We start from the raw sequence: 10,815 nt of genomic DNA, 5'->3' as shown, positions 1-10,815 counted from the left end.
TGCCGTAGCACGCCTGAGCCCTCAGCCCCTTTCTTCGCAGGCACAGCCCTGATGAGGAGAAACTGTGATGCCAACATGTGACTTCTCTGCAACTTCCCTGGACACTGCAGTGTTTCTCAACCAAATATAAGATGACCAAGTCAACAAACTGTATTATTAATATATGTGTGTGTGTGTATGTGTGTGTGTGTGTATATATATATCCATGTAAGATACTTTTTACATTTATTTACCTGCTTTGTGTGTGTGGGAGGCACACATGCCAAGCACCTGTGTGGAGGTCAGAGGACAACGTATGCAGGCTGATTCTCCCCCTCCGCCGTGAGGGCTCTAGGGATGGAATGCAGGCCATTAGAGTCAGCAACAAGCACCTGTGCCCGAACCTGCAGGAATACGGGTGAGGTGTCAGGTGGGCGTATCAGAGCAGAGGAATAAAGGTGACGGGAAGTCTCGTGTAAGCTGATGATTGATGCCAAGCAAGTTAGTAAGAAGTACAGCATTGTGGTTTTGTCTGTTTGTTTTGAGATAGGGTCTCTCTATTCTGTCACTCCGGCTGTCCTGGAACTCGATGTGTAGACCAGGATGGTCACAAGTGCTGGTATTAAAGGCATTTGCTACCACGCCTAGCCTGAACTACAGCATCTCATACACTCTTTGCAGGGGGAGAATGGGCAAGGTCAGCAGGAAGCTAAACCAAACAATGTTGGCAAAGAAAACATAGACTACCTCAGACATAGCTGCCTCGGGATGGAAAAACACAGCCATTCAGGAGGGAAAGCCGAGTTCCAAGGAACCAAAAGACTTAATTCCTTCGAGTCGCAACCTTTAACCTTAGACTGGGTCTTACCAAGTCTGCTCTGGACAAGGACACAGAACCAGTGTCCCCATTTGTCATTTCAATAAGGTTTCCAAGAAAGCCTTGGATCTGTCTGGCTCCCAATATACCTCCATTCACCGCACTACCTCACTGGCTCTATGTGCTATACAGAAGTCACAAGCAAGACTTCATTCAAGATTATACATCAGCTCTCTGCTCCTCCCTGTTCCAGAGACAGCTGTATCTTCTTATGCAGTGTCAGCCTCATCCCATAGACAAGATGGTGAAGGTCGGTGTGAATGGATTTGGCAGTATTGGGCACCTGGTTACCAGGGCTGCCATCTGCTCTGCAGTTGGCAAAGTGGAGATTGTTGCCATCAACGACCCTTCACTGACCTCAACTACATGGTCTACATGTTCCAGTATGACTCCACCCATGGCAAATTCAATGGCAAGTCAAGGCTAAGAATGGGAAGCTTGTTATCAACAGGAATCCTATCACCATCTTCCAGGAGCAAGACCCAGCTAACATCAAATGGGGTGAGGCCAGTGCTGAGTATGTCGTGGAGTCTCCATGTGGTGTCTTCACCATCATGGAGAAGGCCAGAACCCACTTGAAGGGTGGGGCCAAAAGGGCCACCATCTCTGTCCCTTCTGCCGATGACTCCATGTTTGTGATGGGTGTGAACCACAAGAAATATGACAACTCATTCAAGATTGTCAACAATGCATCCTGTATCAACCAACTGCTTAGCCCCCTGCCAAGTTCATCCATGACAGCTTTGGCATCGTGGAAGGGCTCATGATCACAGTTCATGCCATCACTGCCACTCAGAAGACTGTGGATGGTCCCTCTGGAAAGCTGTGGTCTGATGGCCATGACTCTGCCCAGAACATCATCCCTGCATCCACTGGTGCTGCCAAGGCTGTGGGCAAGGTCATCCCGGAGCTGAACAGGAAGCTCACTGGCATGGCCTTCCATGTTCCTACCCCCAATGTATCCATTGTGGATCTGACATGCTGCCTGGAGAAACCTGCCAAGTATGATGACATCATGAAAGTGGTGAAGCAGGCATCTGAGGGCCCACTGAAGGGTATCCTGGGCTACACTGAGGACCAGGTTGTCTCCTGCGACTTTAACAGCAACTCCTACTCTTCCAGCTTTGATGCTGGGGCTGGCATTGCTCTCCATGACAACTTTGTCAAGCTCATTTCCTGGTATGACAATGAATACAGCAACAGGGTGGTAGACCTCATGGCCTATATGGCCTTCAAGGAATAAGGAACCCTGGACCACCCGCCCCAGCAAGGACACTGAGAGCAAGAGAGAGGCCCTCAGTTGCTGAGGAGTTCCTATCCCAACTTGAGCCCCAACAATGAGCATCTCCCTCACAATTTTCATCCCAGACCCCCATAATAACAGGAGGGGCCTAGGGATCCCTTCCTACTCTCTCTCTCTCTCTCTCTGTCTCTTTTGGTTTTTTGTTTTTTGTTTTTTGTTTTTTGTCTTTTTCGAGACAGGGTTTTTCTGTGGCTGTCCTGGAACTCACTCTGTAGACCAGGCTGACCTCGAACTCAGAAATTCGCCTGCCTCTGCCTCCCAAGTGCTGGGATTAAAGACATGCGCCACCATGCCCGGCCCCTTCCTACTCTCTTGAATATCATTAATAAAGTTCTATACATCATATATATGGTTTATATATACATATATAAATATGTATATTCATATATGTGTATATATATATATACATATATATATGTGTGTGTATATATATATATATATACATATATATATATGTTCATATATCAGGTTCCTGGGTTTTAATTCTGTGAGTGCAAGGTACTGTAAGATAGGAAGAAACCCTTTTCATCTCTTGCCCTAAATATATAAAAACACTGGATAAGAGATGAATTAATTTTATTTTATTTACTTATTTTAAGGGTTTTGTTATATAGTCCAGGCTTGGCCTCAAATTCATTTTGTTTTTATTTCATTTTAAATTATGTGTATACATGTGTGTGTGTGCATGCGCGCGCGCACACAGAGCAAGGGTTTGTGTACCTGTGTGCAGTGCCCACAGAAGCCACAAGAGGGCGTTGGGCCCTTTAGAGCTGAAGTTAAAGGTGTTTGTAAGCTGCCTGAAGTGGGTGCTGAGAACTGAACTCAGGTCCTCTGTGTGAACAGTCTGTGCTTTTAACTGTTACCTCTCCAGTCCTTCAAAGCCATTTTGTAGCCCAGGCTGGCTTTAAATGTGCAAGCTTTCTGCTTCAGCCTTAACGTCCTGAGTGTTGGGATGGGAGCTGTGTGCCACATAGCTGGCAAATACATTTTAAAATATGAGACCAGACTTCAAGCATGTAAGTAGAGAAGAGGCTGTGATAACCACAGTCTAAACTGGTAGAGTGTGGGATTGCACCTGCATTAACTGTATTTCAGGGAGATTGGTGCCTGGGGAGAACCCTAGGCAAGAAACAGACATCAAATTTCTCTTAGAACTGATTAAACTAAAGGAATTCTTGGGAAATGACCCAGGACACTGCACCACCTTGTAAGATGTATGGGATTTCCACACAAAACAGCTCCCACTGTTTCTAGAATCTAGTAAAAACAACAACAACAACAAAAACCAGTCTGAATGAGAATGGGAGAGGTCAGGTCAGGAGAGACAAAGGGAGCAGGGCAGGCCATGCCCTGCACTGGATGGGTCCTCCACAAAGTCAAGTCCCAGATGGAGGTAGCAGGGAAGGGGTACATCCAGGGACAGTGACTGACAAGATAAAGGTGAGAAGCAAGCAAGGGTGGGGGTGGGGGTGGGATGGGCCTTGAGAACCTCAAACATGGCAAAAATCTGACAAGAGCAAAGAGGACCCATAGAACAGATACTGCCCACCAGAGAAGTTCTGTGAGCAGCAATAGAAGGGCCCCGCCTCCATCCCTTGCTCAGGCAGTGTCAGGGGCTGCCAGGGAAGAGCCTGGCCCTGACTCAGAGGCTGAGGCATCCACACCTCGAGGTTGCCAGCTGACAGCACTCCCTGTGGTTAAGGGACAAGTTCTTTCTTGAAGGAGTGCACCTTCCCCAAAATAGGCCTGCAAAACGACCCAAAAGACTTCAATGCAAGAATGTTTAAAAGAAACAGAATTACGGGCTGGAGTGATGGCTCAGGGGTTTTGAGAAACGAAGGGAGCATTGAATTCTCTGTAGTTATCGGGCCTCTGGGCAGGTCCCATTTCTTAGGTGTTTTGTTTTGAGACAGGGCTTCTCTGTGCAGCCCTGGCTGTCCTGGCACTTTAGACCAGGGTGGCCTCGAACTCAGAGACCCACCAGCCTTTGCCCCTTTCCCCCTCCCGTGCTGGTATCAAAGGTGTGTGCCACGCTGCCCAGCTCTTAGCTATTGTTAATAGTGCTGCAGTCAGCACAGATGTGCAAGCATCTTTGTGATAGCATTTAGAGTCCTTGGGGGACAGAGCCAGGGGTGGCACAGCTGGGTCACATGGCAGTTCTACTTTTAGGGTTTTGATTTGAGAAACTTCTGTGCTGATTTCCATAGTGGCCACACCAGTTTCCCCCGCCCCCCAGCAAAGACTCAGCATCCTTGCAGGTATTTCCTGTCATTTGAGTCCTAGATTTGAATTTTATGTCCTCACATATAAGGATGTTTGGGAGGTGGTTTGAGGTCACGAACTTGAAAGGCTTCTATGCAGGCGGGAAGAGATCTTAAGGGAAGGATAAGAGAATAAATATGATATGACATCGGCAGGGTGGGGCTCAGGAGGAAGAGGGCGGCCATCAGACAGAGGCAGGGGTGTGGGGGAGGACCACCAGACAGAGGTAGAGGTGTGGGGAGGACCACCAGACAGAGGCAGGGATGAGGGGAGGACTACCAGACAGAGAGGCAGGGATGAGGGGAGGACCACCAGACAGAGGCAAGGGGGGGGGGTGTAAGAGCATGCCCTGATGAGATCCATTACATTGCACACTCATTTTAAAAATGTTTTTAAAAGAACCAAGTTGAATTAACAGATATGAACTTTTGAAAACTGAATGGTCATGAACTATGAAAAAGGATGCAGCCAGGCAGTGGTGGTGCATGCCTTTAATCCCAGCACTTGGGAGGCAGAGGCAGGTGGATTTCTGAGTTCAAGGCCAGCCTGGTCTACAGAGTGAGTTCCAGGACAGCCAGGGCTACACAGAGAAACCCTGTCTCGAAAAAACCAAATATACATACATACATACATACATACATACATACATACATTCAAATTCAATAGTGAAAGTGTAAAATCCAGTCTTAAGTTCCACAGTTTCAGAATGGCTACTCTAACTGTATAGAAGGTCATTGAGATCTGTAGATTTGGGACCTGGTCAATTTCAGTGTCTGTTTTTTTTTTTTTTGAGACTTTTTAAAAATAATAAAGTATACACACGCAGAGCCATCCCTCCTGCCTCTCCGAAGTGGAAATGTCCAAAAGGAAACTGCATGTAGTTTTAATTTAATAATTTGTATCTAGCTAGCATATAATTACATTATTTCCCACTTCTGCCTACCCTTCCCTTGCCCACCCACCCTGCCATGATTCCTCCAAAATCATGGCTGCCTCTTCTTCAACCACTGTTGTCACACATGCATATAAGTGAATGAACACGCAACTCTAGCTTGCTGAGTCTTCGGTATTCCCAGCCTAAGGTGTATTTGAACACCTCTTTGTGTTTCGATGTTTCTCATCTGAAAGATGGAGATCACCTAGCAAGCTGCTCCTGAGGGTACTAGAAGGATTGAGATTGCTGTCCTTAGCACAGACATCCACTCATGAGGCTGGAGATTAAGAGCATCGTCTGCTCCCCCGGAAGTTCAAGTCCCAGCATCTAAATGGAGGCTAACAATCATTGTTAACTTCAGTCCTAGGGGATCAGACACCCCTTGCACAGGCACTATACAGATGTGGTGCACAGACATATATGCGGGCAAAATTCTCATTACATAAAAATAAATAATCCTTTAAAAAAATCCCTCTAGCTTGGAGCCAATCTTGCAGACGAATAGAAAACAGGAGAGAGACTTAGAAGCAGTGGACGAGAAGCTGCAGCTACGTAAGACCAGTAGATTGGTAGCTTCGGAAAGAATCCATAGCGGGAGCAGCATTTGAAGAAAGACGGGTAAAGAATTTTCTGTAAGTGAAGACAAAGAAGCCTCAGGAATGAAAAGACACAATGTGTTCCGAGTAAGGGAAAAATTCCATTCCTGGACATGTTGGAGAGAAATTACAAAACAATAAAGACAAAGGAGAAGGCATCGAAACCCCACAGAAAAGAAACGCCCACAAATAAACGATATTCTGTCTGAAGCCAATTTTTCAGCAGCAGCGAAAGATGCCAATGTTCTCACAGCTTCCAAGTGGCCAGAGGACAATTACAAACCTACATTCAGCCAGCTGGCCTTTGAAGACAAAGAGACTGTCAATTAGACATGGACTCGATGCTTATCCATGGTTTACTAAAAAGTGATGTTCGCTTTTCATTTAAATGTAATATTTAAACATTTGCTCAAATAATGTATGAAGGATGAATGTTAGTAAAAAGTCACTAAGGCCCTGCCCCTTGACAGTTGCAGCACTCAGGAGAGCCGGCCCTGCACCTTGCTTGGGCTGCACAGTAGAACTGGCCCTGGTGAAGCGGGTGCAGGTGAGGCGCTGCGAAGGAGGGCAAGAGAGAAAGAGAGAGCACAGAGAGTTAACCCCACCACTCTGGTGTGGGTGCGGGGTGATGCCCTTCCCCCTCCCCCTTGCCACCTGCGTTTAGACTTGAGAGCTGGCCCTAAGGGCATTGGGAGCAGAAAGCTAGCCCTGCCCCCTCACTGGCTGTACTCTGGGGAGAGCAGTCCCTGCACCTTCCCCGGGCAAAAGTGGAGCTAGCACTGCATGCCCCTAGGATGTGAGAACCAGCCCCTCGCAAGCTGCAGCACTTAGGAGAGTGGGACCTTTACCTTGACTGGGCAACACAATGGTGCTGGCTCTGGAGGTGTGGGTGCGGGTGAGCTATCCAGAAGGCTTGAGAGCCGGGGAGCTGACCCTACCTCCTGCTGATGGTGACATTGGTGGCTAGATAACTAGTCCTGGTCCAGATCAGCTACCACCCAGATCAAGATCTAAGGTTCTGAATTGGTCCACTCCAAAATCTTTATCATCCGCTAAAGGTTGGGCCTCGTGAAAGGGCCAGTTCGGTTGATCCAAAACTGCAGGATCTCCGTGACACAGGGCAACAACAGGATAACCAGTCCCCGTGAGGATCCCATATTGATGGTGTCACTGGAGCCAGAGATCTCAAACCAGATCAATGACTCACCACAGTGGACATTTGCAAGAGAAGATGTGTGAACAGAGGGATGTACTGTGGGACACACTGTGACACACTACAGTGTCCACAATGAGATGATCGCTATACTTTGTTTTGTTTATGTTTATGTCTCTTTATTTTAGGGGAGGAAGTTACAAGGTTCGCAGGCAGATATGAGGGGACCGGGAGATGAGCGGGACTAGGTTGCAAGATATGAAATTAACAAAGAATCAATAAAAAGATTTTTTTTAAGGTCGCTAGCCTCACAAAGGGAAGAATTCTCTTCCTGCCAGGATGAAATCACAGGAAGTAGATTTATGTCCCTACCTGGAACAACTAAGCCGGAATAAAATATGTAGATGATGAATCCTGGACACTCGGGAGCAAAGGGCAGTGAGACACGCCAGATGAGATCCACCCCGTGCACCTGCTGAAGACCTAGAGCAAGACTCCAACCAGAGGACAGCCCACGCTGGGCCTTGGATGCCTTCCTGAGATGAGGAGACAGAGCTGGGGCTCCAAGGAGGCTGGGGAAGCAGTCGGTAGGACTGAGAAACACAGAGAGCAGGCTCTGTGGTACTGACTACTGAGTTCACCCACCAGGGAGAGTGCCCGTGCCTACCAGCCAGAGCAGAGGGAGAGTGCCCGCCGTGCCTACCAGCCAGAGCAGAAAGTCTCAGAATTCTTGGGCCTCAGCAACGGGGAAATTAACTTGTGTTTAAATGCTGATCCTGGCAATCATGATAAGAGCAAGACAGAAAGAACCAAATTATTCCTAAATCACTCAACCATGTTTAGAATAAAGCCAACGTTTATAGCATAAAAAATATCCAGTACTCAAGAAGGCAAATGAAATTGACAACACCTAGCATCATATAAAAATCACTAGATAATAAAAAGGAGGAAAATTCTAGTTATCTTCATATTTTATTTATTTTATTATTTTTGTCTGTGTGTCTATGGTGCTAGGGAACCGAATCCTAGTGCTTTGTACATGAGAATACTTCCCTACAGGAAATGTTAAAGGAAGTTGTTCACACAGGAGAATATGGGATGCTAGATCCACATAAAGAAATAATAAGCCAACGGAAGTAATAACTGTGTGGGCAAAATAGAACGGCTCCAGTTACTTAAATCACTTTAAAATACAATGAACTATTCAAAGTTGCATAATAATGCTTGATGACTGTAGTGTTCTAAGTCGAGAAAAGATATGTGTCAGCATCTCAGAGGCCATTGGGGCACAGTGGGGCACACGGTCATGCGCTTTTACACTCTTTAAATTTATTTTTAGCTCTCTCTCTCTCTTTCTGTCTCTGTCTCTCTCTGTGTCTCTCAGTGTGTGTGTGTGTGTGTGTGTATACTGTCCATAGAGGCCATTAGAGGGCATCAGATCAGAGCCCTTGAAACTGGAGTTACAATTATGAGCCACCATGTAGGTGCTGAGAATTGAACTGCGTCCTCTGGAAGAGCAGCCACCCCCTAGTTCTTACACTCCTGATAAGCGCTATGATATCGCTGAGGTGCTAATGTATATAGTGTATACATAAAGCAACTCCTAGAATCACACTGACCTAACTAGGAAGCCAACACATAACATCTAATATAATTATAGAAAGCCCAGAGAAGTCAGAAAAAGAGAAAGGGGAACAGAGGACAAGAGGAGGGACCAGCGAGAAGGCTGGCTGGCTAAGAGAGCTTGCTGTGCAACCGTGAGAACTGGAGTTGGAAGTCTGATGTCTACATAGCAAGCCAGACATCCTGCACAGGCCTGTGACCTGAGTTCCCAGGGAGACAGAGACGGAAAGGTCACTGGGTCCTATGGGCTTCCAGTCTAGCCAGGAATGTGCAAGCCTCAGGTTCAGGGAGAGGGGCCGACTCAGGGGTGGAGAGAGACTGAGGAGAACAGTTAGTGCTCTCTCCTGGCCTTGTGAGTGTGCACAGGCACATTCAGACCTGCATATAAATATGGGCACACACACACACACAAATAAATAGGTCTTTATAAAAATAACAGGTAGAAACAAAATAGTAAAATTATATTAAATGTAAAAGGCTTAAAGACTTCAATCTAAAAGCAGAGACATTCAGATTGAATAAATTTTTAAAAAGAGGGGCTGACTTTTGAAAAATTTTAAGATTTAAAAAGTATATGCTATTTAAAAGAAACTCAGTTCTAGTATTAAGAAACATAAATTAAATGTGAAATGATGAAAAAATATAACAGGAGCTAGGTAGATTACATCCCTTTCATATTGTGATCCCCAGCACCTTAGACTGTGACTGAAATTTTTTTTTTTTGAGAGAGTGTCTCTGTGTGTAGCCAAGGTTGAATTCAAGATCCTCCTGTCTCAGCCTGCCAAGTGCTGGGATTGGATGTATGCACTGTCACAACGGACTTACAGCTTTATGTCGAGTGGCTTCTACTTTCTTGTGTAAGATTCTCAACATTGCCACAATGAACATCTTTAAATGTCTTTCCTCTTTCATTAAAAAAACTTTTAAAATATTTTTATTTAGTGTGTGTGTGTGTGTGTGTGTGTGAAGTAAACACAAATGCGGATGTCAAAAGACTGCTTGCTATAGTCATTTCTCCCCTTTAACTACATGGGCCTTGAGAATCAAACTCAGGTCATCAGATTTCATGGCTCCTTTACCTGTGGGGACATTCTGCTGTCCCTCCATTGGCATTTTAAAATTTCATTGAGAATTTAATTATATACATACAATGTATTTGGTTCATATCAACCCCCACCACTCCAACTCCTCCCATACCCTCCTTGTGTCAGTTCTCCTTCCCAACTTCATGTTCCCTTTCCATGGTCCACTGAGTCTTTTGGCATTTTTTGGGAAATATTTCTATTTTAATTACCCATGTATACATATCTGTGTGTGGGTATGTGCATGTGAGTGCAGTGCCAGCAGAGGCCAGCAGAGGGTGCTGGATCCCCTGAAGCTGGCATTATTCACAATTGGGAGCAACCTCAAGAAGATGCTGGGAATCAAACTCAGGTTCTCTGCAAGAGAATTAGTGTTCCCAACTGCTGTGCTATCTCTCCAGCCCTAGTCAATCCACCATTTATTTACTTACTCGTTTATTGTTATATGTGTGCATGATGTGTGGAGATGGATGCCAGAGATTGTCCTGCCTCTGCCTCTCAAGTGCTGAGTTGGACCTGAACACACACACACACACACACACACACACACACACACACACACAGAGTTCGGAGGGGAAGAGACAAAGACAGAGAGAGAAAACGAGAGTGGGGGTGGGTGAGGTACTGGAAGAATGTAAGCCTGAGCCAATGAACTACGCCTATTACCTGCTTTCATTTTTCTTTTGGATTTATCTGTGTAGTCCTGGCTGGCCTGGAATTCACAGAGATTCTCCTGCCTCTGCCCCTCAAGTGCTGGGATTAAAAGCATGTGCAGAGATGTTCCATCCTACTGCTTTTTAAGAGCTCTTTGTTTATTAAGGATTTAACTTTAGAGTATCAGGTATCTTAGGGTCCCTTGAGGTGAACCATATGTCTGGAAGTCAGATTCCCAAGAGACCGAAGCAACTCTGCCTCTGGCCAGTGGAGGGCAGCAGTGGGCAAGATTCACGTTCAGATCAGAGGGACCTGCATCTGTGTGTGTGTGTGTGTGTGTGTGTGTGTGTGT

At 45.9% G+C, this 10,815-nt stretch overlaps 1 pseudogene; it reads left to right on the top strand.

Annotated features, from left to right (window-relative positions):
* Positions 1 to 341: 341 nt before the first annotated feature.
* On the top strand, positions 342 to 2,169 carry LOC110293413 (annotated as a pseudogene).
* The last annotated feature ends 8,646 nt before the right edge of the window (positions 2,170 to 10,815 follow it).

This window comes from Mus caroli, chromosome 4, assembly GCF_900094665.2.
Source record: "Mus caroli chromosome 4, CAROLI_EIJ_v1.1, whole genome shotgun sequence".
Taxonomy (NCBI): domain Eukaryota; kingdom Metazoa; phylum Chordata; class Mammalia; order Rodentia; family Muridae; genus Mus; species Mus caroli.
This window is presented reverse-complemented; position numbering and strand designations above follow the sequence as displayed.